The sequence below is a fragment of the Pseudorca crassidens genome, chromosome 1 (genome assembly GCF_039906515.1).
Source record: "Pseudorca crassidens isolate mPseCra1 chromosome 1, mPseCra1.hap1, whole genome shotgun sequence".
Classification (NCBI taxonomy): domain Eukaryota; kingdom Metazoa; phylum Chordata; class Mammalia; order Artiodactyla; family Delphinidae; genus Pseudorca; species Pseudorca crassidens.
Window position 1 is genome coordinate 104,832,065 of NC_090296.1, and position 24,398 is coordinate 104,856,462.

The 24,398-nt window shown below is 36.2% G+C and overlaps 1 protein-coding gene across 1 annotated transcript in view; it reads right to left on the reverse strand.

Annotated features, from left to right (window-relative positions):
* Positions 1-24,398, reverse strand: part of RFX7 (regulatory factor X7) — a 150,229-nt gene that overhangs the window by 68,054 nt on the left and 57,777 nt on the right. The window lies entirely within an intron of this gene.

Here is a 24,398-nt window from a genome sequence, read left to right on the forward strand (position 1 = left end):
GCAATATTACAGGAAAAGTACTAGATTGGGAGTCAAGAGACTATTTATTAGTTGGCCTTAGCCTAACTATTTAACTGGTTATGAGGCTTCCATGCTCTGGCGGATTTTCCTTAGAAATGTGAAATGAATGAGATGATTTCTAGGCTTCTCTTCTATTTCTCAAAAATCTAGAACATGTGACTGATGATGCTACTATCACTGGGGGTGGAACTGAGGTTTAAAAATATAGTTATCCCTCAATATCCGTAGATAATTGGTTCCAGGAACCCCCTTCTCCCCTCCACGGATACCAAAATCCACAGATACACAAGTTCTTTATATAAAATGGTGTTATATAGCTAGTCCTCCTTATGCACAGTTCCCCCATAACTGAGGAATCAAATCCGATCCAGGGTTGGTCTAATCCGCGAATGCAGAACCTGTGGATACGGAGGGCCAACTGTTCCAAAGTACAACTAACAATCTGTTCCATGCTATGCAGATGTAATTACTCTCTGACTTGCAACAGTGGATGCTATTTGGAGAACCTACTTGTAAGACTGTCTATCACTACTGTTGTGCAACTTTGTCATTTTGTCTATAAATGTACCCTTTAAGAAAATTTCTGCTATGCAGAGGACTGTATAGTTTTCTTTCCCAGCTGAGTTTGCCACAGGATAGCTTTAAATGTGCCACAAATCCTACTGCAATAAAAAAAAATAATAAAATTTTGGTAGCCATATTCATTACAACTGAATTGCATTGCAATGGAAAATATGGACAGATTACTGGCATTCTTGGTGGCAGAATTTATTCTTACACAATAAAGCAGAGCTCAAACATAGATCCAATTTTTTAAAAAAGCTTACAATGATATAATTTAGCCTGTTCTTATTCTCACCAGAATTCATTCATGAAACAGTTTAATCTTAGAATTTATCCATAGAATGACTTAATCTATCAATTACATGCAATTAACTCTCAAATCCATATTTTTTTCATTCCACTGTCTATGGGGTATTTTCCAATTAGCTCTTGCTTTAATATCTGATAGACTGATCAGCAATTATCCTGCATAACTCTTCCCTTGACAACAACAAAAAACCCCTACACGTACACAGGCATTTTCTTTCTCAGTTGTTACTTAGCACCTTCTTTTCTCTAGTTTCCCAGTGTTCAGTTTTGAGTCTGCCTAGTTTTGTTCCTCTTGTTGTATTATACTCTAATCCTTCATTTAGCCTTCTTAACTCTTTCCACCATGTTCTTCTAGTCTATTTCCCAGCCACCACATTAGTTTAAGTCTTTAGCTGTCTTTCTTTTAACAATAAAGGAGAATTCATCTACTCATTTATTTATTCACTAAGCTTACTTTCTGCAATGTTCCACAAATGATTTATAACTATGAACTTATACTGTGTATCACAACCTATACAAAGACTGGAAATAGACAGATGAACAATACAACAATAGGCCCTGCCCTTAAGGAATTTACAATGATTCTTGAATTACTAAAAATGTCTAACTACTTGCTTTCCCTGCCTCCAGCCTTTCCCCACTTTAATCTGCCGAAATGGAAATAAAAACAAAAATAAACAAATGGAACCTAGTGAAACTTAAAAGCTTTTACACAGCAAAGGAAACCATAAACAAGACAAAAAGACAACCCTCAGAATGGGAGAAAATATTTGCAAATGAAGCAACTGACAAAGGATTAATCTCCAAAATTTACAAGCAGCTCATGCAGCTCAATATCAAAAAAAGAAACAACCTAATCCAAAAATGGGCAGAAGACCTAAATAGACATTTCTCTGAAGAAGCTATACAGATTGCCAACAAACACATGAAAGAATGCTCAACATCATTAATCATTAGAGAAATGCAAATCAAAACTACAATGAGATATCATCTCACACCCATCAGAATGGTCATCATCAAAAAATCTACAAACAATAAATGCTGGGGAGGGTGTGGAGAAAAGGGAACCCTCTTGCACTGTTGGTGGGAAGGTAAATTGATACAGCCACTGTGGAGAACAGTATGGAGGTTCCTTAAAAAACTATAAATAGAACTACCATATGACCCAGCAATCCCACTACTGGGCATATACCCTGAGAAAACCATAATTCAAAAAGAGTCATGTACCACAATGTTCACTGCAGCACTATTTACAATAGCCATGACATGGAAACAACCTAAGTGTCCACTGACAGATGAATGGATAAAGAAGATGTGGCACATACAATGGAATGTTACTCAGCCATAAAAAGAAATGAAATTGAGTTATTTGTAGTGAGGTGGATGGACCTAGAGTCTGTCATACAGAGTGAAGTAAGTCAGAAAAAGAAAAACAAATACCGTATGCTAACACATATATATGGAATCTAAGAAAAAAAAAGGTCATGAAGAACCTAGGGGCAAGACAAGAATAAAGACACAGACCTACTAGAGAATGGACTTGAGGATATGGGGAGGGGGAAGGGTAAGCTGGGACGAAGTGAGAGAGTGCCATGGACATATATACACTACCAAAAGTAAGAGATAGCTAGTGGGAAGCAGCCGCATAGCACAGGGAGATCAGCTCAGTGCTTTGTGACCACCTAGAGGGGTGGGATAGGGAGGGAGGGAGGGAGGGAGGGAGACGCAAGAGGGAAGAGATGTGGGGACATATGTATATGTATAACTGATTCACTCTGTTATAAAGCAGAAACTAACACACCATTGTAAAGCAATTATACTCCAATAAAGATGTTAAAAAAAATAAAATAAAATGATGTAATGGAGATAAGCAATAAAATAAATAAATAAATATCACCCCTGAAATACCTCTTGTTCAATATTGTTAACATCACCCACTTAATCCCAACAGTGCCTCTCATATTAAATCGAAAATAGATTATGTTACCAAAAAATCCATTCATATTATTATGGGCAAAGTCTGAGAGAACACAACATAAAACATCATTTTTTTTGGATAAAGAAACTCTCTCTCTCAATGGAATATTATTCAGCCATAATAATGAGTGAAATCTTGCCATTTGTGGCAACATGGATGGACCTGGAGGGCACTATGCTAAGTGAAATAAGTGAGACAAAAAAGGATAAACAGCGTATGATCTCCCTTATATGTGGAATCTAAAAACAACAACAAAACAGACAAAAAAACCCTGAGCCCATGGATACAGTGACGACTGGTGGTGGCCTGAGGTGGGGGGGTGGGAGTGGGAGTGGGGAAAATGGGTGAAGGAGGTCAAAAAGGTAAAAATTTCCAGTTACAAAATGAATGTCATAGGGATATAATGTACAGCATGGTGATTACAATTAATAATACTGTATTGCGTATTTGAAAGTAGCTAGGATGGTAGATCTTGAAAGTTCCTGTGGTAAGAAAACTTATGTATGGTGACGGATGTTAACTAGATTTACTGGGGTGATCATTCTGCAATACAAGCATACCTCGAGGTACTATAGGTTCAGTTTCAGACCACTGCAATAAAACAAATACCACAATAAGGCGAGTCACACAAATTTTTTGGTTTCTTAGTGCATATAAAAGTCATCTTTACCCTATACTATAGTCTATCAAGTATGCAATAGCATTACATTTAATAAAACAAGGTACATACCTTAATTAAAAATACTTTATTGCTAAAAACATGCTAACCATCATCTGACAATGCAGGCTGGCTTACCACAAACCTTCAATTTATAAAAAATGCAGTATCTGTAAAGTGTAATAAAGCGCAATAAAATGAGGTGTACCTGTATATACAAGTATCAAATCATTATGTTGTACACCTGAAACTAATATAATGTTATGTCAGTTATACCTCACTTAAAAAACATCAAATGAAAAACACATCATTTTTGATGACTAAGAATAAAAATCTTCATACTGTTGGAGAAACCTTGGATGCTACAGTTTTCAATTTTTATATATGCTAGAGAAAAGAACAGAGAAGAAATTCCAGAAGGAATTCAGAAGATAATCCAAATTAGGATAAAGTGCCAAAGAGATTTAATTTAAAGACGGAATAGTTTTGAAAAAGATCAAATTCACTGCTGCCCCCCCTTTTTTTGCCTTTCAAACAATGAAAACTTACTACTGTCAATCACTCTTTTATTTGTTATGTAGGACTCAACACACAGAAGAAAAAATTGGGAGAGTTTACTAAAACTGATTATCAAAATTCTATGAAGCAAATGAGAACAAAACGATGCAAGTGTATAGTGATGGCATTCCAGTCCAGCAAAGCTGAGTTCACCACGAGGATTTTTGGGTTTGGATACACTTGTCATTTACGGCTAATCACTGGCTTCCAAAACAATGATCAGTGGTGTAGAAGACCTTAACCTTGCTTGATTATCAAGGCAAGAATATCATTTGGCAAGTATGTTAAACCTCAGATTATTTGATATACTTTGTAAAGATTTAAACATCAAGAATAAAAGGTTTGGACTTCCAAGGTGGCACAGTGGTTAACAATCCACCTGCCAATGCAGGGGACATGGGTTTGATTCCTGGTCCGGGAAGATCCCACATGCCATGGAGCAACTGAGCCCGTGCGCCACAACTACTGAGCCTGTGCTCTAGAGCCCGCGTGCCACAGCTACTGAAGTTCGCGGGCCTAGAGCCCGTGCTCCGCAACAAGAGAGTTCACCGCAATGAGAAGACTGTGCACCGCAATGAAGAGTAGCCCCCGCTCGCCACTACAGAAGGCCCGAGAGCAGCAACGAAGACCCAATGCCGCCAAAAAATAATTAGCTTTCTGTTCCAAGTGGAGATTCATTGGTTGTCAAAAAGAAATATGTTTGATGCATTTATGAAATGAAGGACAAAGCTGCTTTATTTTTAGAGTATTAGGAAAAAGACCAACTGCATAAATTTAAAAAAAATTATAATTTAAAAACTCATCCATAAAAAGAAATGAAGCATTGATACATGCTGCAACATGGATGAACCCTGAAAACATTACGCTAAGTGAAAGAAGCCAGTCACAAAAAGCCACATATCAAATGCTTTCACTTTTATGAAATACGCCGAACAGTCAAATCCATGGAGAGAGAAAGATTAGTGGCTGCCAAGGACTGGGAAGAGGGGAGTAGGAGGACTGACTGCTTAATGGGTTTCCTTTTGGGGTGATGAAATCATGTTTTAGAGCTGGGTAGAGGCAGTGTTTACATAACGTTATGAATATACTATAATAAATATCACTAATGATAAACTTTATGTTAAGTGTATTTTACAATTAAAAAATCACAATTTTTAATAGCACTTGGCATATTTGGCAGATATATCTGAATATCTGACCTGAAACGTCAAATGACAAACAACAACATCTCTACTCATTAGTCTTAAAAGTCTTCATTTTCTCGAGTTGAAGAAGTTAAGTTCTCAAAGCAAAGTTACTGAAAATGTCTTCAAGTTTAGGGGGAATCTCAAATATTATCTAGTCTGTTGAATGAACTAAGGTGATGATTTCCCACTACTGGAGTTGAAAATCTTGCCCAAAAGCTTATGGGGACTTCTCTCTCACACAGTTCAATCTTTGCAAGAAGATATCCAAGGGATCTTGGAACTAAAGTTTGATTTAGATGTCAAAGACATTCCAGGAAACCTATTTGGAGAATTTTTGGTAAAAATCTCCCTGTTTACTTCCCCGTAAGTAAGCAGACCTTGTGTGTCGATCATCCCATTTACATAAGCATACATTTATGTAGCTGGTTTTTCAGAAACTTTGGGTATGAAAACAAAGCAATGTTACAGACTTAACGTTGCAAATGACCTAGATAGTGCTTTGCTCTTTCACATCCTAGACAGAAAAGCATATAGCAAACAACCAGATTCAACATTCACTTTGATATCATGTGATCCAGAGAAAATTAAAGGTGTAAAGCAAAATATACACAATCAAGTTACTTTTGGAGGATCAAGGTGGAGTTTTGTGTTCGAGTTCTACCACTCCTATGCCCTTCCCCTCTGAAACTTTGGCTGATAAAGAATATTCACATGGGGCTTCCCTGGTGGCGCAGTGGTTGAGAGTCCGCCTGCCGATGCAGGGGACGCGGGTTCGTGCCCCGGTCTGGGAGGATCCCACACGCCGCGGAGCGGCTGGGCCCGTGAGCCATGGCCGCTGAGCCTGCGCGTCTGGAGCCTGTGCTCCGCAAGAGGCCACAGCAGTGAGAGGCCCGCATACCGCAAAAAAAAAAAAAAAAAAAGAAAGAAAAAAAAAGAATGTTCACATGAGGAACGAGGGCATGGAGCTATCTAATTCTTTCTATGAGGTGTAAGTAAAGTGGTGAAGAGAATAAGGAACAGAGACAGTTCATCAAATATTCCATCTGCTCACCTACATTTCTCAGCCTCTTCTGCAGTTAGTTTAGGGCCATGAACTTAGCACAAGTGATGCATTTCATTTCTCAGCTGACATAGTTAAGAATCAATGTGTCACCTCTATATCCTTTTTCCCCCTTTGTGGCACCTTGGCAGTCCTGTGTTTCAGTGGTGAGGCTACAACATGGCAATGTCTGTCAATGTGGGTTCCTGAGGGACTACATGGAACAGGGTCCTCCAATGATTTGTGCTATACATGTAGTGTGAATGAAAATAAGTTCTTCTAGTTAGGCCACTGATATTTCAAGTTTCTTTTGTTTCAGCAGCATAGCCTTGCCCATCCTGCTTAATATAGCAAGTCAGACCTTTCCCCCTAGCACTTCTGAGAGAACTGAAGATCCCTTTTAGATATGCAGATAAAAACGTTGAGAGAGGAACTGGGCTCCTCTCTAATCACAAAAGCTTTCATTCACTCATTTTTAGAATAGTATTTAACATATTTTGAAATTTCAAATTATATTAACCAAGAATATAAGATATTTATGTTTATCAAAATGAGACATGGGCTAAAAAAAAGTTAAGAAGTACCAGTTTAGAATATACAGCCTTCATGCTCTCTCCCATTTAAAAAAAAAAAAAAACCTAGTTAAAAAATTCAACTCTAATAGATTTTGTACACAAGGTCCTATAATATGCCTGTTTGTCCCTTTACTTTGGGCCACAGCAATTACTCAGGGATTTATACTCAATTAATTTGCATTTATTGATTGCTAAAAAAAAGTTTTTCGGTATCTAGTTACACCTTCCCCCCTCAGCTAGATTGAAGATTCTGGTTTATCCAAACTCAATCACCTTTTGAAGCAGAATCCTGAAATGTAAGACAGAGCCAGATGGTACTCTTTTTAATATTTAATACTCCATTTAATTTTTAAATTTAAAATGATAAAGTATTTCAACCAAAGTATACAAAGTAGTACACATGTATCACTATCCATATTTAAAAGATGCTAACTTTTTACCATATTTGCTTCAGAATTCTTTCACTTTTTAGATTATACAGTAGTGTTTGTTATATGGACTGAAACCAGTTTATCAATTTCTTTATGACAGACAGTCGTTATAAAGTCTCATTATTTCAAAGAGAGCTGCAATAAAAATTTTTATTTGTGACTGTTGTGTCCTTGAGTGGGAGTTTTTTCTACAGTACGAACCTCCCTAAAAGTAGAAGTACTTGGTCATATAAGATGCCCATCTTCAACTTTGTTGGTATTCCCAAATTGCTCGCCAAAACTGTTATGCCTATTTATATTTCCAACAGCAATGCTACAGTTTCTCCACATCCTTGTTAAAACTTAAGATTTCCATTTTAGCTAATCTTATAAGTATGAAAAAGTATCTGTTTTATTTTACATTTTCTGATTGACGATGAGACTATCATATTATTTACCATTTGAGTTTACTCTAATACAATGGCTATCCAATTTTATCATGCATCAGAATCACCTGGAGAGCTTGTTAAAGATGACAGTTTCTGATTCAGTAGTCTGGAGCAGGGACCTTGAGAACCTGGATTTCTAAAAAGTTCCCAGTGATGCTGATACTGCTAGTCAGAGGATCACATCTGAAGAACCACTGCTCAAGGAACTACACATTTAAAGATGGGAATATTTACTATGTAGTCCACATAGTAATCTTCTATCGCTTAGAAGTGTTGCTAGTATCTTCTCTAGTTGTAGCTTGTATTTGCATTTTGTTTTTGGAGTCTTGAGATGCAGAGAAGTTTTTAATTTCCAGGCAGTCAAATATATCAATCTTTTCATTTATAATCTGTGCTTTGTTGTGTCTTATTTTGAAATCCTTCTCTATCCCAATGTCATTAAGATATCCCATGTTTTCTTTTTAAAGTTTTGTTTTTCACATTTAGGTCTTTAGGTATTGTACTTAATTCCTCTAAAATTTATTTTTCTCTAAGTTATGAAGTAGAAACCTAATTAAAAATTTTCCTCAAGGTTAGCTAATTTTCCAAGTATAATTTATTGAATGATTCACCAATTCTAATTTTCATGCCACATCTATTATGGGATTCTTGTTTATTAAAGGTTAAAAATAATGCTGTTTTTACTTTCAGTATTTAAAAACAACTTTCACTGAGTTGGAATTTAACTTAGAAAAAATCTGGCAACTTATCCTTGAGAGGATCATATAGCAAAATGTATGATTCACTGATCCTTCTTGAACTTGTGAAACAGACTTTTCATATAAGAGTATCTCCCAGTAACTGATTAGTGTAGTAATAAAGCAGTTTTGATGGAACTTTTAGAAATCTGAGGTTAATAGGCAAGTCTCGTATTGATAAATTAATAGCTAATAAGGATAAAGGAGCTATATCATGTATTATAGATGAATAAAGCAGCTGCTACTTGAGCTTGATTGGTGGACCTTTCAAATCTAATGTATCTAAAACAGTAGGATATAGTGTTAAGGTACAGGATACAGAATCAGAAGAGTTCCAGATTTGCCACTCATTAGCTCTGTGATATTAGGCAAGATGAGCATTAATTTTCAAGTCTGTAAAACAGTGATAAAATGCCCATAATATTTTTGTGAGGATTAAAATAAATTTATAAAAGGTATCTATAATAGGTATTATTATTACATAAATATTATTTTGAGATATATACTTGCTTAAAGTCAGATTTTGGCAAAAGAGTTTGTAATTCAAATTCTATCAACAAGTATAGTATCTTTTATTTGAAAAAGCAAGGTATCTTAAGAAATTTAGGAAATATTCTGCCTGGTGACCTCCACTAGCTTAAGAGGTATACCACAAGAGCAAGGTTCCTAGATTTTATGTGAGCATCAGACTTGACCACAAATTACTGAAGACAATGTTCCACCAGCACTGACTTTCGTCAGGGTCTAAGTGCAGAAAAATGTAGACACTATTCCTTCCTGAGCCATCAAGATGTAACTGAAGTTAGAAAATATTTCTGATTAACTGTGATACTAGAGAGAAAGGAATCAATCTAAGCAGAATAGGTCAGAAATAAAAGCTTTCCCTAGGTGGGACTTGGAAAAAAATGTATAACTTTCCATTTGTCTTCCGTTATTAAAAAAAATACCTGAAACAATATTCTATATTTCAGAAAACTGAGTTAATTTTTAGTGCTTCAGCTTGTCTGCTCAGGACAGTCACCTCCAAACTGTCAAAACATACCAGATGAATTGCAGAGAACCAGGTAGAATTTTCAATGTCTTATTACTAGAACTTGAAAACCTTCAAGCAGATGGTAAGGAAAAACGTTCCCACTATTTACTGGCATAGAATACAGTTATAAGGTAGTCTGAGTGGAGAGATCTGCTCCGGTTTTTAGGGAACAACCTGAATCAGGTTTACCCCACAATTTCTCAAACATTACTAAAAAAGGTTTTCCCTGTTTGAAATAAATTTCTTTGCAGTGATGTGTTTCTTGTTATGAGACTTTGCTCTCAGGTGTTATTTAGGTTTGTTTGTTTTTTTTTTACAAGGTCACAAAACTGGGGAAGGGTTGATGGTTATAACGATGGTAACAAGTAAGGACTTAACTGAGGAGCTTTCATGCAAATCCTTAACGGATCATTATCTTTATTTCCAAAAGAAGCAGAAACTCTCCTGTTGAGATGTATAAACACCTTTCAAGGAACTAGTCAGGTTGACAATGACGGAGTCTTGATGGAAGATGACCAACCAGGGTGTCACATTCATGATTACTTCTTTAAATTTTACTTTTCAAACTAGTATCAGAAAAAGGTTTTAAAAGAATTTTTAATTTAAATTTGTATTTAGAACAGTTAGCTTAAAATCCAGAAACTTAAATTCTCCAGTTTGACAGTTTCTTCAGTTAAGTTACCAGGTAAGGAGCGAAAATATATACAATGACAGGATAATCAGACTTGAATTTGTTTTTTAATTTTGTGAACTTCAGAAACAAAACAAAACGTGAAAAAAATTCTAATTATTTCTTCCCCGACAAGAGACACTGATTCCGGAGCACAGTTACTAAAAGGCCTCTTTCTTCACCAGCATCACTGACAGAAGGACTTGAATGGGAAAGTAGAACCTTATTCTATAGCCTTTTAAAAAATTTATGGAAACAATGAACATACCTGATATTACATTCTCTCAGGCCCCAGCAGTTGTGAAAGCTGTCCTTCCACAGGATTGAATAACGAAGATAGAGAAAAAGGTCAAGGTATAAGGATTCTATTTTTCAATTCGTTTTGCTTAGAATTCTTAATTTTCAGTTTCCTAACCTGCTATGAGAACCATGTGGTCATTTTTTTATAAATGTGCCCTAAAATATACTCTTTGATTTTTTTTTTTAGGGCTTAACAAAAAAGGAAGCTAAATCCCTCAAACCGAAATAATGAATAACATGGTAGCAAGTACCACAGCTACGTAAATGCCCAGATGACTAAAAACCAAATGCAATGCTGAGACAAGGGCATATTGCTAGGGTTCAAATAGGCAGAGGGTACATAAACCTATAGATTTGAGTCCCTTTGAAACAGGATTCAAATGAGAGCCATCTCTAGGGAGAATACTTCTGCCCATAGTTAAATGCTACAAAAAGTGAGCATCACGGAATGATCATGTAATCTTTCTCTGGGTCATTTAGGTGAGGCAAAGGTTATTATCAATGTTTCTGTATGCTGTTTGAAAAGATCCTAGGGTTCTACTACTGGTTGGGGATAAGGCTGAGGGCACTAGCAAGAAGGATAAGGTTTAGGTCTTTCTAGTCACTGTGTTTAAAGTTTTTTTGTTTGTTTGTTTTTGTTTTTATAGCACGGAAAGAAAGGATAGTCCCTGGGAGCCCAGCTACTATTATGTTTCCGAAAAACTGGATTTGTTCTAATTGATTCTTCAAGATCACAAAGCTGCAGCCTCAACTAAGGTGTAGGCCACAGAGGAAAAGTTAGTTCTTTAATTCCTGTCTCTGCTCCTAGTAACCTTTCCTTCTTTCCCCCTTAGTTTATTTTTCTGTAAGTCTGAAAATAACTTAAAATGAAAAAATAGAAAAACTAGAATACTATAAGAATTCATTTGTTTTCTATCAAAACGCATTATTGTGTATTGTATCATTCTTTGAATATAAAGGTACTAATGAAAATTGGGCTTATTTCAGGTAAATGGGTGAGAGATTGCCATCTTGGTCTATCCTATTCCTCTTAGTGGCAATAAAATGAATTTGAAAGCTAGCTGACAGTGATAAAGGCATTCTTTACAATTACGAAAGAGAAAAGTAACCAGAACTCATGATTTGGGCCTTAGCGGCAATTTAGTCCACTTGAATTCCTAACAGGAGAAAACCCAAAGAACTGAAAACATTATAACTATATTATCCTCCCATACTGAGGGATAAAATAACTCATGTACTTGATGTAAATAAAAAGGAATAAAAGGTTCAAATTCCTCTGAATGGATGGCATGGCCTTATACAGATGATTTCTTTTTGTGATACTCAAAAAACAAAGCAAATGCAGCTATTTAAATCCAGCCCCTCTGTCAGCAAGCACCATGCCCCAACCCCTGCCAGGACAGGTAAAATCTACACAAAAGTAGCTCTCTTGAAAGTTACTCATTTCCTCTCCACCAAGTGGTTGAAAGGAAAAAGTCAGATTCTAAGCTAGGTCTTTACTAAAAGTAACCCCAGTGCTACATCACATGATAAACCCTATCTTCTATTCTAACAACGAGCCTTTTTCAAGTCTGATGTATTTTAATTAGATAGTCCAAACAAAATTTTTAGTTTCAATCAATACTGGGTCAGGAAATTGACCTTGGTCATCATTTAGTATTCATTATAGCAAGGATTTGAGGTGAGAAAGCATGCTTTCCTCCATAAAGGAGGAAAGGGAGGAAAGGAGTCTTTTCAAATTGTATACACCTCATACATGCCCCCTCAGTAACATATATCTCTGGAGGGCAGGAGAGGAGGTGTGTCTTTTGTGAAAAATTCTCCCTTGAGCAAGTTACTCGAATGTATTTCTGGGAGTGTGTCATCTGTCTTAGAAAGTCCCACTCTAATAACATTAGTCTGGTTCTCAGGAAGCAGATATCCTACACCCTGCTTCACATATCTTTTACTTCTCATCCAACCACTTCAGCAGTAGGCACATTAAAAGAATTGGTTTCTAACTTAAAACATTAACTATGGGATAGATTTGAAAAGTTTAAAAAATTAAATGAGATTATATTCATTCATTCATTCATTGAGTATTGAGTGCCAACTATGCTTTAGACATGCATGACCTTACATTTTAGTACCAGGGAGACAGAGAATAAAATTTAAAAGTAGAACATCCGTTACATGATAATGATAAATGCTATAAAGAATAAGTATTGGTAACGGGTACAATTTAAACTAGAGAGGTCAGGGAAGGTTTCATTGGGAAGTATGAAGATAAAACGTTTTACACAGTAGCTAACCAATAGGAAAGCTTCTCAAAGATCTTTACCATTATCCTTTGTTCTACCCTACTTTTGCTTTCTACTGACTGACTGCTGTAATGGCCAGGCAGGGCAAGAACTGACAGTAAAGAGGTCACATTACTAAGAGACAAAAATGGAGGCTGCCTTCTCATTATCTGTCCTCATACATACTATTATGGCTCCTCCAATCCTGTGATGAATGGCTCTCAGGAAAATCTTGCCCCCAAAGGATCTAACACAGAGGTCACAAGCTCAAATGCCAGGTAGGTAATGCAAATGATTAAACTAGACTACAGGTAAGAAAAATATATATGTTTAGGAGTTAAATGCATGGCAGGAAAATGCAAGAAAACTGGAAAATACACATCATATAGAAATAAAGGCTCATCAGTGTCCTAAGTTTTCAGAGAGGCCAGACACCTGATTTTTTTCTGTGAACTCTCCCAATTTTAAAATTTCAAATTTGAAATATGGCAACCAATTTGAAATTTAGAAAATGTTACCGTGGGCCAAAGGAAACACCTCTGTGGAATGGATCTAGTCTGTGGGTCTCCAGTTTAGCTCCTCAGGTCTACAGGGTTAAGGGTTGATTCCTTCCAGGGCCATAAGCACCACGATGCTTGAGTTGCTGGACCAGGCCTGCTTGCTATCACCATCCAGTCCATAGCAACCATATGTTTTAAAATCCAGGATCTCTGGAATGTACAGTACTTCGATTCAGAGTAAGCTATATGAATAAGATGCTATAAGCCAAGATGAAATGAAACTGGAAAGGTTATACCCAGGGTAATATTCTCTACTGCAATGTTCCAGATATGACCCTGGTGAGAATGTAAGTAATGTTGAACCTCTACTTAGATATCCATGATAAATGAATAGACTTTCCACAGACAGATTGCTTGCCCTGCTCCCCCCACTGCCTGTTTTCTAACCAACTTATTACTGTGCTAAACAGGGTTTTTCAGATGGGGTAGTTAGTACCTCCATTGTGATTCTCTTTCCAGGTTTTAGCATTTATAATGGACAACTCACGTGTGCCCAGAAAGTTGGTTCTTAGGATCCATCTAATAATAGACTTTGGTGTCCATTACAGAAGGAAAGTTTTTATAGAACATAGCTTAGACTGTTAATTATTGTTCATTTCCCCCAGGGAGGACAAACTAGTCCAGCGTGGGTGGGAGGCGACAGCAGAGTACTGAAGGACTACTTAATCAGCATTCAAAACCTAACACACACTGACTATTGATTGATTCCCTACAATCTTACCCTTTCAAGTTTTCTACTGTATTCCCTTGCAAGAGGACCCTATTGAGAGTTCTCCCCTGTAGGGAACCTGCCTCACTACAGAATAATCTGAATGATGGCATCTGTCACCAAATTTCAAGTTTCTCTAGCCCTCCAGAAGGAATAGGCATTCTGGCAACCTCACATCACTTTCAACTTCTCTCTCTTACTGGTAATCCTAGAAAGTCCTCCTTGGTTCAACTCGCATGAATATAACTCGCCCTCTCCCAGTATAGCAGACTTCGGTCAAGAAGTCTTTAGGCTCATCTGTGCAAGGAAATCATTAGACATGTTCAATTTCTGCCCAGTTGAGTTTACTTGGCCTTCTCGATGCAGAGCATAGAATGCTCTGTAAAGCACATGCTTTATTAGGCCATGTTAACTCGCCAACACTGCATTTATTAAACTTAGAAGTAACTAGCAATACATAAGAGTCCTCTCTTAGAATACTGGTCAGTAGAGAGCCCTAGAAGTAAGGCAGTATACTCTTCCTAAGACATTTAAAATATGGACTTAAATGGATCTAAAATACAGTTGACCCTTGAGCAATATGGGGGTTAGGGGTGTCTACCATCCTTGTGGTTGAAAATTCGAGTATAACTTCACTGTTGGCCCTCCATACCACAGTTGCATTTGGGGACTCAACCAACCACAGATCCTGCAGTACCATATTTAGCAAAAGAAATCTGCATATAAGGGACCCAAGCAGTTCAAAACTGTGTTGTTCAAGGGTCAACTGTACTTAGCCTCCCTTATTCCTCCTTTTAAGCCTTTTATCTCTCCAGCTGATGGGAAAAAAAGTAAACAAAGATTGTCTACTCTTATCTCTATAATCTTACTAGGATTGCTGTCGAAATGCCCAGTCCATGAGACAGAAATAGTTTTCTTCTTGCTTTCAACTGATTTCCTGATAAGCGAAATGTTATTTGTTTTAATATTTACATTAGCTTTTCCTAATGGGAACCAAAATATATGGTCATTTTTCCCCTTCTCTTGTTAGTTCTAGTAACTCCAACACAACTAATCAATATAGGGGATCTCAACATTAGAACTGGTGAAAGATTGCTTCCTGGTAGCATACACACCTAATATACAGTAATATAAACAGGAAGTTCTCAATATCCTGATAGTTCTGGATAGCACATGGAAAATAATTTCTCTCTCTAGTGCAGAAACTTACCCTATCAGTTTTATCAATCACTTCCCAAATAGTGTGTCTTCTCATGAACATCAGTTTCATGAGAAGTTTTATGAGGGGAAAAAAGTCTTGTATATATTGAATATTTGTTAGGATTCACAATACACAGCAGCATATTAATAACAGCTCTTGACACATCCTTTAATCCAGAGTTCATGAAACATATTTGACTTTTGGAACCTTTTTTGCATATTAACATCCTATGGAATTATTCTTCCAAGGACCATATTTTGGGAAATTAACTATTATTTCCCATCCTTCTGTGGTTGAGCCTCACCAAACCAGGCCTTTTCTCCATCAAACATTCAGAATTATTTCTCTCACATTTTAGGCCTCGCTGTAACTTTCAGGTAGTCCAACTTTCATTCAACTAAAATAAGGGGCCTAGGTAATATGGAATGAGCAGCTTTCAAACTCTGCTGAGGTCTAGCTAATCCTAGGGGGTTGGAAGTATCAATGGTAAGATTTTTGCCTTGACTATTAAGCTGGTTATGAAAAATATAATTGGATCAGCTTTACAAATATATAATGACATTATAGATCTAAAATTGTTACAACTCATGAGAAATTTAGTTTAAGTCATGTTGATTACTATTAAAATTAAGTAAAAATCAATTGTTTTATTGCAAAAGCATTAAAATATTAACAAAAAACTCTGTTCACAATTATGCTTCTGCAAATATTTTCCATTTGTCTTTACTGATAAGCAGGCAAAATACTAGGCTTTAAAAATAGCACAGATACAATTTTCTATTTGTCACTTCTAGCATATTTCACAGCACCATAGTCTTCACAATTGTAATCAATTTAAATAGTTGAAATCATTTTAGCAATTTTATTTTAATGAGCATATTATGTTTTTAAAATGGCATTCAAGCAACCTGCTTGCAAAAAAAGAGACTGAATTTAGAATTACTGACTACTAAAATTCAGTAAGATAATGAGGACAGCTTTACATTTTTTCTTTTCAGATTTATTTTCAAAGTGGATAATTACTTTCAGGAACATTTCTTAATTACAGGAAGATGAAGAAGTAGAATTCTTAAAAATTCATATATAATAACCTAATATTTCAGACACTTTAAAAATGTTATGTATATCACAGTTTTTTAAAAGCCTGGGCTCTGGAGTCAGACTATCTGGATTAAAAGCCCAATTTTATCAATTAGCAAGTTTTATGACCTTGAGTAAGTTACTTAACCTGTCTGAGCCTGTTTCTTCATTTGTAAAATGAGGATAACAGATTAACCTCAATGGCAAATTATGAGGGCTGAATGATAAAATATGTAAAGCACTTGTCTGGCACATGATAATAAATACTCAATAAATGTTAATAATAATAACAACAACACGTATAAAGAAACTCTGGGGATATTATGTGCATATTATACATTCTTTTTGATAATTATTGTTTGTGGATAATCATTCAGCAAATATTTACTGAGTGTCTTCCACGTACTAGACACTGCTAAGCACTGAGGATACCAAGACCGTAAGACACAGTCCTTACTACCAAAAGCTTATTCTTGGGGAAGAAAACCAATTAATCTGGGGATTAGCATACTATATGGTAAGAGCTTTAACAGGGGTATAAAGCTTTTTATAAGGTGCATGACAGCAGGGGACCTTAACATGAGAAGGTATGGCAGACAGGCTGGACTCAGACGTATATTACTAACCACCTTCTTTTTGGTCTTCTTCTGGTAGGTATAGAGGCTAGAAAACAAAAAACTACATATCCTAGTTTCCGTTGCAGTTCGAGGCTCCCAAGTGACATTACCCTGGAGGTGGAAGTTCCTGAAGTGGGTTTTTGAAACAGAAGTCCTGTACTGAAAACAAAGACAGAGCTTCCCTAGAAGAAAGCCCTTTGACCCTTCCTCCCTTCTTCCTGCCTTAGCATTTGGACAGAAGGCATGGAAGTGCAGCAGCCATCAATGACATGACAGGATAAAAGATGACACAGCAAAAAACAAAGGGCCTAGGATTCCAGTGGCATTACTGAGTTAACTGCACCACTCTTGGATGCCTAACTTTGGACTTACTAGATGACACAAACTCTTATTTCTTTAAGCCACCAATAGTTGGGGTTTTCTCTTATCTACAACTGAATGCATTCCTAATAGATAAAAAGCATTCCGAAAAGGGTTTTTGGGCCAAGTCCAAAAGGACTAGGAGTTATCCAAGTGAAGAAATCTGAGAAGGGTACAGGTGGCAGAGGAAACAGCACCTACAAAGGCCTGAAGGGGGAGGGAGCATAGAGTGTTGATACTGGCAGCTGTTCTACAATATGTACCTTCTGGCTTCCAGGCAGCTTTAGCCAGGTGATTCCCAACTTCTCTGTCTTCCACTGTCTATGTTTGAGGGATTCAATATTCTCCCCTCATTGGTTCCATACGGTAAGCATTCATTCTTAAATGGTAAGTTTTGTGATGATGAACATAAAATGTTATCCCTGCCTAACATTTAGACTTCTAGAAACATAAATTTGTGGCAATAAAGTCAATTAGATCCACATTAACAATTTACACATACAACACCTTCAACTGAAGCTGTCATGTGTGCTTACGATGTACCAGGCACTGTATTTATACTGCAAGCATACTTCCTTTTATTGAGCTTCCTTTTATCACACTTTGCAAATATTGTGTTTTTTACAATTTGAAGGTTTGTGGCATCCCTGCGTTGAGCAAATCTATCATCACCATTTTCCCAATCTTATTTGCTTACTTTGCGTCTCTGAGTCACATTTTGGTCATTCTCACAGTATTTCAAAGTTTTCCATCATTATTATATCTGTTATGGTAATCTGTGATCAGTGATCTTTGATATTACTACTAAGACTTGCTGAAGGCTCAGATGAGGGTTAGCATTGTTTAGCAATAAAGTATCTTTCAATTAAGGTATGTACAATTTTTTTTTAGACATAATGCTATCACACACTTAAAAGACTACAGTATAGTATAAAAATAACTTCTTTTTAAAACTTTTTATTTTATATTGGAGTATAGCTGATTAACAATGCTGTGATAGTTTCAGGTGCACAGCAAAATGACTCAGACATACATATACATAAAAATAACTTTTATATGCATTGGGAAACCAAAAAATTTGTGTGACTCATTTTAGTGCAATATTCACTTTACTGCAGTGGACTGGAACTAAACCCTCAGCATCTCCGAGGTATGCCTGTAACAAGTACAGTTGTTATTTCCTTTAATATTCACAGTAACTCAGTGGCTTAGGTACTATTATTATCACCTTTAAAAATATAACTAAAAAAAAAAAAACTAAAATAGGTTAAAATTGTCCAAAATCAGACAATAATGGCAATAATGGTAGGGGCAAAGATTGAAATTCAGGACTGTGTCATTATAGCCTCAGCTCTGAGCCATTCTGTTATGCTGCCAGTTTCTCTTAGTTTCTGAACTATTTATCCCACTTTACTTGCTTAAATCCTTCCTGAATCTATGCAATAAAGTTTCAGTTCCCCATCTGTACTCTGGGGATGAGTGGGAGTGGTTTCAGCTGGTTCTCTCTTAACAGGTTAGTGTAGGAGGAAGGGAAATACCTAAGCTGAGAAGAACAGGGGAAAAGAGGAGAATGCCAGGAAAAAAAAAAAAGGTTCTTTCCCTCTAAAGGAATGAGACCAGTTTCTGTTCTTACGGGCAAACTGTGAAGTAATTCCAACAAATAAATTCAAATGTTTTATCAAGTATATGGTCTCTAAAAAGGTCTCAACTGAAGATGGTAACACTTCTTTACATTTTAAATTGCAATATGTTTAATAATTGAGTCGTTAGATTATACTCATTCATACATTTAACAAGTATTTATTGATCATCCTCATGTGCCTTTGGGCATATTCCAATATGTTCCTACACTCAAGAAGCCAAGAACAAATAAAAATGCTGATTATGACTATCATAGAGGTGACTACGTAAAACAAATAAAGGTAAGCACAGGACATTAGGGGACAGAAAATGTATCAGACTCAGACCTGATAAATCACAGATGGTTTTCCGAGGGGTGATATCTAAGATGAATCTTAAAATATAACTAGATAGAGGGAAAAAAAAAAAGAGAGGATAGTCTAGACCACAGTTTCTCAACTTTAACACTACTGACAATTTTGGGCTGATAAAGTGATGTCCTGTGTTTTACAGGATGTTTAAACAGCATACTTGTCCTCTACCCACTCAACTGGTAGGTAGCAAAACAAAAATGTCTCCAGATATTGTCAAATGTTTCCTGGGGGGCAAAACTGCCTCCAGTTGAGAACCACTGTCTAGATATGCACTATCCAGAAAGGTTGCCACTGGTCACTTGTGGCTATTTAACTTAAAATTAAATTAATAAAATTAACGGTTCAGTTTCTCAGTCACACTAGCCACATTCCAAGTGCTTAATACATAGCTACATGTGTCTACTGGCTACCATACTGAATAGTGCATATACAGAACATTTCTACCACCACAGAATGTTCTAATGGCTACTGCTGTTCTAGACTGAGAGAGTATATATTCTCTTTTCTTACTCCACAAATGTTCATTACAGCTTGCTGACAGCCTGTGGAGGGAGTAGAGAAAGATGACATTAAATAAGAAAAGTAAAGCCTGAGTATGAAGAAGGGTCTTCAATGCCTTAAAGATAGAACAATGGGGAACCAGCAAAAGGTCTTAAGCAAGGGTGCAAAATACACAGATTCACATTTCATAAAAATGATTGTAATGATATGTGAAGAATGGAATAAAAGTGGAGAGACGAGAAGCAGAAAACTAGCTGCAGTATTTCCAACAAGTACAATGATCTGGGTTAATGTAGTAGCTGTAGGGACAGACAAAAATGGAACAATTATGAAGACAGAAGTGATAGGACTTGGTGACTGACTAGATGTGAGGCAGGTGAGAAAGAGGATGAAAACAAGAAGGACCACCAGGCTTTTAGGTTGGATGAGTGAGGATATTCACTAAGGCAATATGGTAGAAAGAGTAATGGCCCTCCAAGATGTTCATGTCCTAATCCTTGAATCCCTGGAACCTGTTAATCTGTTTCCTTACATGGTAAAAGGGACTTTCCAGATGTGATTAAATTAAGGACCCTGAGGTGGGGAGAGCATCCTGGATTATCTAGTAGGCCTAATGTAATCACAACTGTCCTAGTAAGAGGGAAGTTGAGGGAGATTTGACTACAAAAAAGAGATGTGTCAGCGTGATACAGTGTAAGAAAGACTTGAGCAGCCATTGCTGGCTTTGAAGATGCAGCCACTAAAAGCTGTAAAAAAAGGCAAGGAAACAGATTCTCCCCTAGAGCCTCCAAAAGGAACACAGCTCTCTTGACACCTTCATTTTATCTAGGTGAGACCTGTGTCAGACTGCTGACCTGCAGAACTAAAAGATAATAAATGTGTGTTGTTTTAAGCCACTAAATTTATGATAATTTGTTACAGCAGCAATAAGAAACAAACAGAAATATGTTCAGAATTTGGGGTGTGATACAGTGAGATTGGTTCTGGAAAAGCTGAGTCTGAAGTGCCTATGTGACATCTTAGTAAAACTGGTCAATTGATAACGGTTTGGCTGTATGGGTCTAGAGCTTAAACTGGGGATGTATAATTATGCATCATCAGTATAGTGAGATTAACTGAAACCAACAAAATAGATGAGATCACCATGGGCAAATATAGACAGAATACAGAGGACTTAGGTTGAGGAACAGAGGCCCTTGAAGAAACTGGGAAGGAACAGCCTAAGGTGTAACAGGAAAACCAGGATAGTGTGGCATCTAATGAATTAAAAGAATGAGAATGAACAAGGGAGGGTTAAAGGATGGTCAACAGAGTCAACCGAAAAAGGGTTGTCAAGTTAGGAACTGAGACTGTCCATTATATTTAGCAATGAGAGGTCATGGTATCCTTGATAAACACAAGTTTCAGAGGAGACTGAATTCAATCAACACTTTGACTAAGCCTTGACTTTCTTCTTTCAAAAGAAAGAGGACAGAGTGGTAGCTAAAGAAGGGTTGTGTGTTTCGGAAGGATTGTTTTTTAGATGGAAAAAAATTAAGCACTGAACTCTTAATGGGAAAAGGTCAGTAGAAAATGAGAGCATAAAAGAACAGGAGGAAGAGAATAAATGAATTCAGACAGGAAGAGATGGTATCCAGGGCCTAGAAGGAGGAGATCAACCTTCAGATAGGCAGAAAGATATTTCTTCTGTTGGGAGGAAGGGAAGGAAGACATGGTACAGAAGTGAGGAACTACTGAGTTGGGAATACGAAGTGGTTTTAATTTTGTGGGATACCTACACTGCATCTTCCTACTTCCTCAGAGAAGTAGGAGGTGAGATCGTCTGCTGACAACAGAAGTGACTTTAGGAACTTTAGCTAAAGAAGCTTAAGTTAAAAAGAGCACATTTGTTGTCCATTTTCTGAAAACAGAGTTGTATATTCTACTGTCATTGGATGGAATGTTCTTAGCGAAAAAAATAAATGAGATGATTCTGTCTGAAGGCAACTTTTGAACTGTGGTATAGGGAATAGGAACCCAAGCAGTTCAGTTTCTGAGATCAGTGTCTGAGAAGGCAAAGTACCAAAAGGAAGGAAGACACAGAAATATCTTCAAAATCTATACAAATCCCTACGTAGATTTGGAATCTACTGCTGAGTATTAAACTATATATGGGTAGAGGAAAACTCCATGAGGCTGGGAAAAGAACTACCAGGGAACTGTAACTGACTGTGACATGTTCAAATTCCAGTCAGACAGCACTGAGATCTCAGTCAACACCCAAGGAATGCAGTATAGACACTAGAGTGGTAACATTCTAGTGTAAAAGCTGAACTCTAAAGTCTAGCTATTCTAGACTTGCCACAACAGAGCTGAAACACAGCCTCAAAAGGATCAAACTAATCTGCAAGTAGTTTAGCTGCCAGCCAAAGAAAAACTGCAATACATTTTAAAGAAAGAGAACAAAATCTAGACATTCTAAATAAATACTAAACTAAAAATTACTAGATGTGGAAAGAAGCAGAAAAACGTGATCCCATAATTGCAACAAAAACTCAGTAAATAAAAAGATACTTAGAGATAATATAACTAGCAAACAAGGACTTTAAAATAGCTATTATAAACATGCCCAAGGATAAAACAAGGAAAGAAACGGAGGATATATATATAAAAAAAATAACCAAGTGAAATTTCTAGAACTTAAAAAATGCAAGGTCTAAAATGGGTAATTCACTGAATAGAATTATAGCAGATTAGACACTTTAAGAAGATTAAGGAATGTGATAATAATAATAATAATAAAGAAATATAAAGTATCCAAAATGAAGCAAAAAGAGAAAAAAATAAACATAGCCTTAGTGTCCCGTGGAAAATTACTAAGGAATGCAATGCAGGCATAGTTTGAATCCCAAGATGGAAGGGGGCAAAGAAGAGTATTTGAATGGCTGGAAATTTTTGAAAGTTGATGAAAAATCATAAGCCCACAGGTTTGAGGAAGCTCAGTAAACCACAAGCAGGACAAAAACAAAGAAAACCATACTAAGGTTATAAAATTGCTAAAAACCACTAATAAATAATCTTAAAGGAAGCCAGAGAAAAAAACAACACATTACACACAGGAAAACAAGTTAAGAATGACAACGAACTTCTCAATGGAGTCTATGCAAACCACAAGAAAACGGACCTACATTGCAAAAATGCTGAAAGAAAAAGTATCTAGAATTCTATACCCAGTGAAAATACCCTTTGTAAATGAAGGGAAATTAAAGACCTTTTTCAGATAAGCTAAAACTGGAAGAATTAATCAACAGGAGACCTACACTACAAGAAGATAAAGAGCAAAATGGTATACATACATTCAACCAATCACAAGACAAAACTTGTCAAACTGGTTAAGAGACAAGCATATGATGTCAACAACAACAACAACAAAACACTTTAACTACAAAGACTCAGATTGCTTAGAAGTAAAAGGACGAAAAAAGATATGCCACACAAACACTAATTATAAGAACGATGGAGGGGCTATGGTGATATCAGACAAAGCAGACTTGAAAGCAACAAATGATACCAGAGTTAAAAATATCATAATAAAAGAATCAATTCATGAAGAATACATAAAAATCCTAAAAATTTATGCTCCTATTAACAGCTTCAATACATGAAGCAAAACCTGACAAGATCAGAGAAAAAAAATTCACAATCACAAATATGAGATTTTAGGCATCCCTCTCAATAAGTCAAATAAGTGAAAAAAAAAATCAGTAAGGATAAATATGTCTTGAAAAACAATACAACTGATATATACATATATCAGTTTATATATCTATATATAAATATATATATAGAGAGAGAGCACGCAGTCCATCCAATAACACTAGAATATACATTCTTTTCAAGTACACATGAAACATTCATGAAGATATACCATAAACAAGATTCACTAAACACTCAACTATTTGGAAACTGATCAGCCTATATCTAAGTGTTCCATGGGTACAGGAATAAATCAGAATGGAAAATAGACAAAAAATTTAATTGAAAGATAAAACACAACATAATTTATGGAACGTAGCTAAACCAATGCTTAGAGGATAATTTGCAGCATTAAATGCTTACAATGAAAAGAAAAAAAAGTTTAAAATTTCCTTCCTATTTACAAAGTAACAAAATTATTTAATATAATTAATTTTATTTATAAAATTTTTAAAACTCTAGCTAAATTGATCAAGAAAAAAGAAGACACAAATGGCCATTATCAGAAATTAAAGGAAACTGCTACAAATCCTACAGATAGGAAAGGATGATAAGGGAATATTATGAACATTACACTAACAAATTCACTAACATAGGAAACATGAACAAATTCCTTGAAAGACACAAACACCAAAACTGCGTGAAGAAAAAAATTTAAGAATTTAATAACCTTAAAATAATTAAAGAAACTGATTTCATAACTAACACCTTTTCCACAGATAGTTTCACTAGTGACCTCTACCATAAACATTTAAAGAAGAGGGAATTCCCTGGCAGTCCAGTGGTTAGGACTTTGCGCTCTCACTGCCGAGGGTCCAGGTGAGGGCCTGGGTTCAATCCCTGGTCGGGGAACTAAGATCTCACAAGCCGTGCA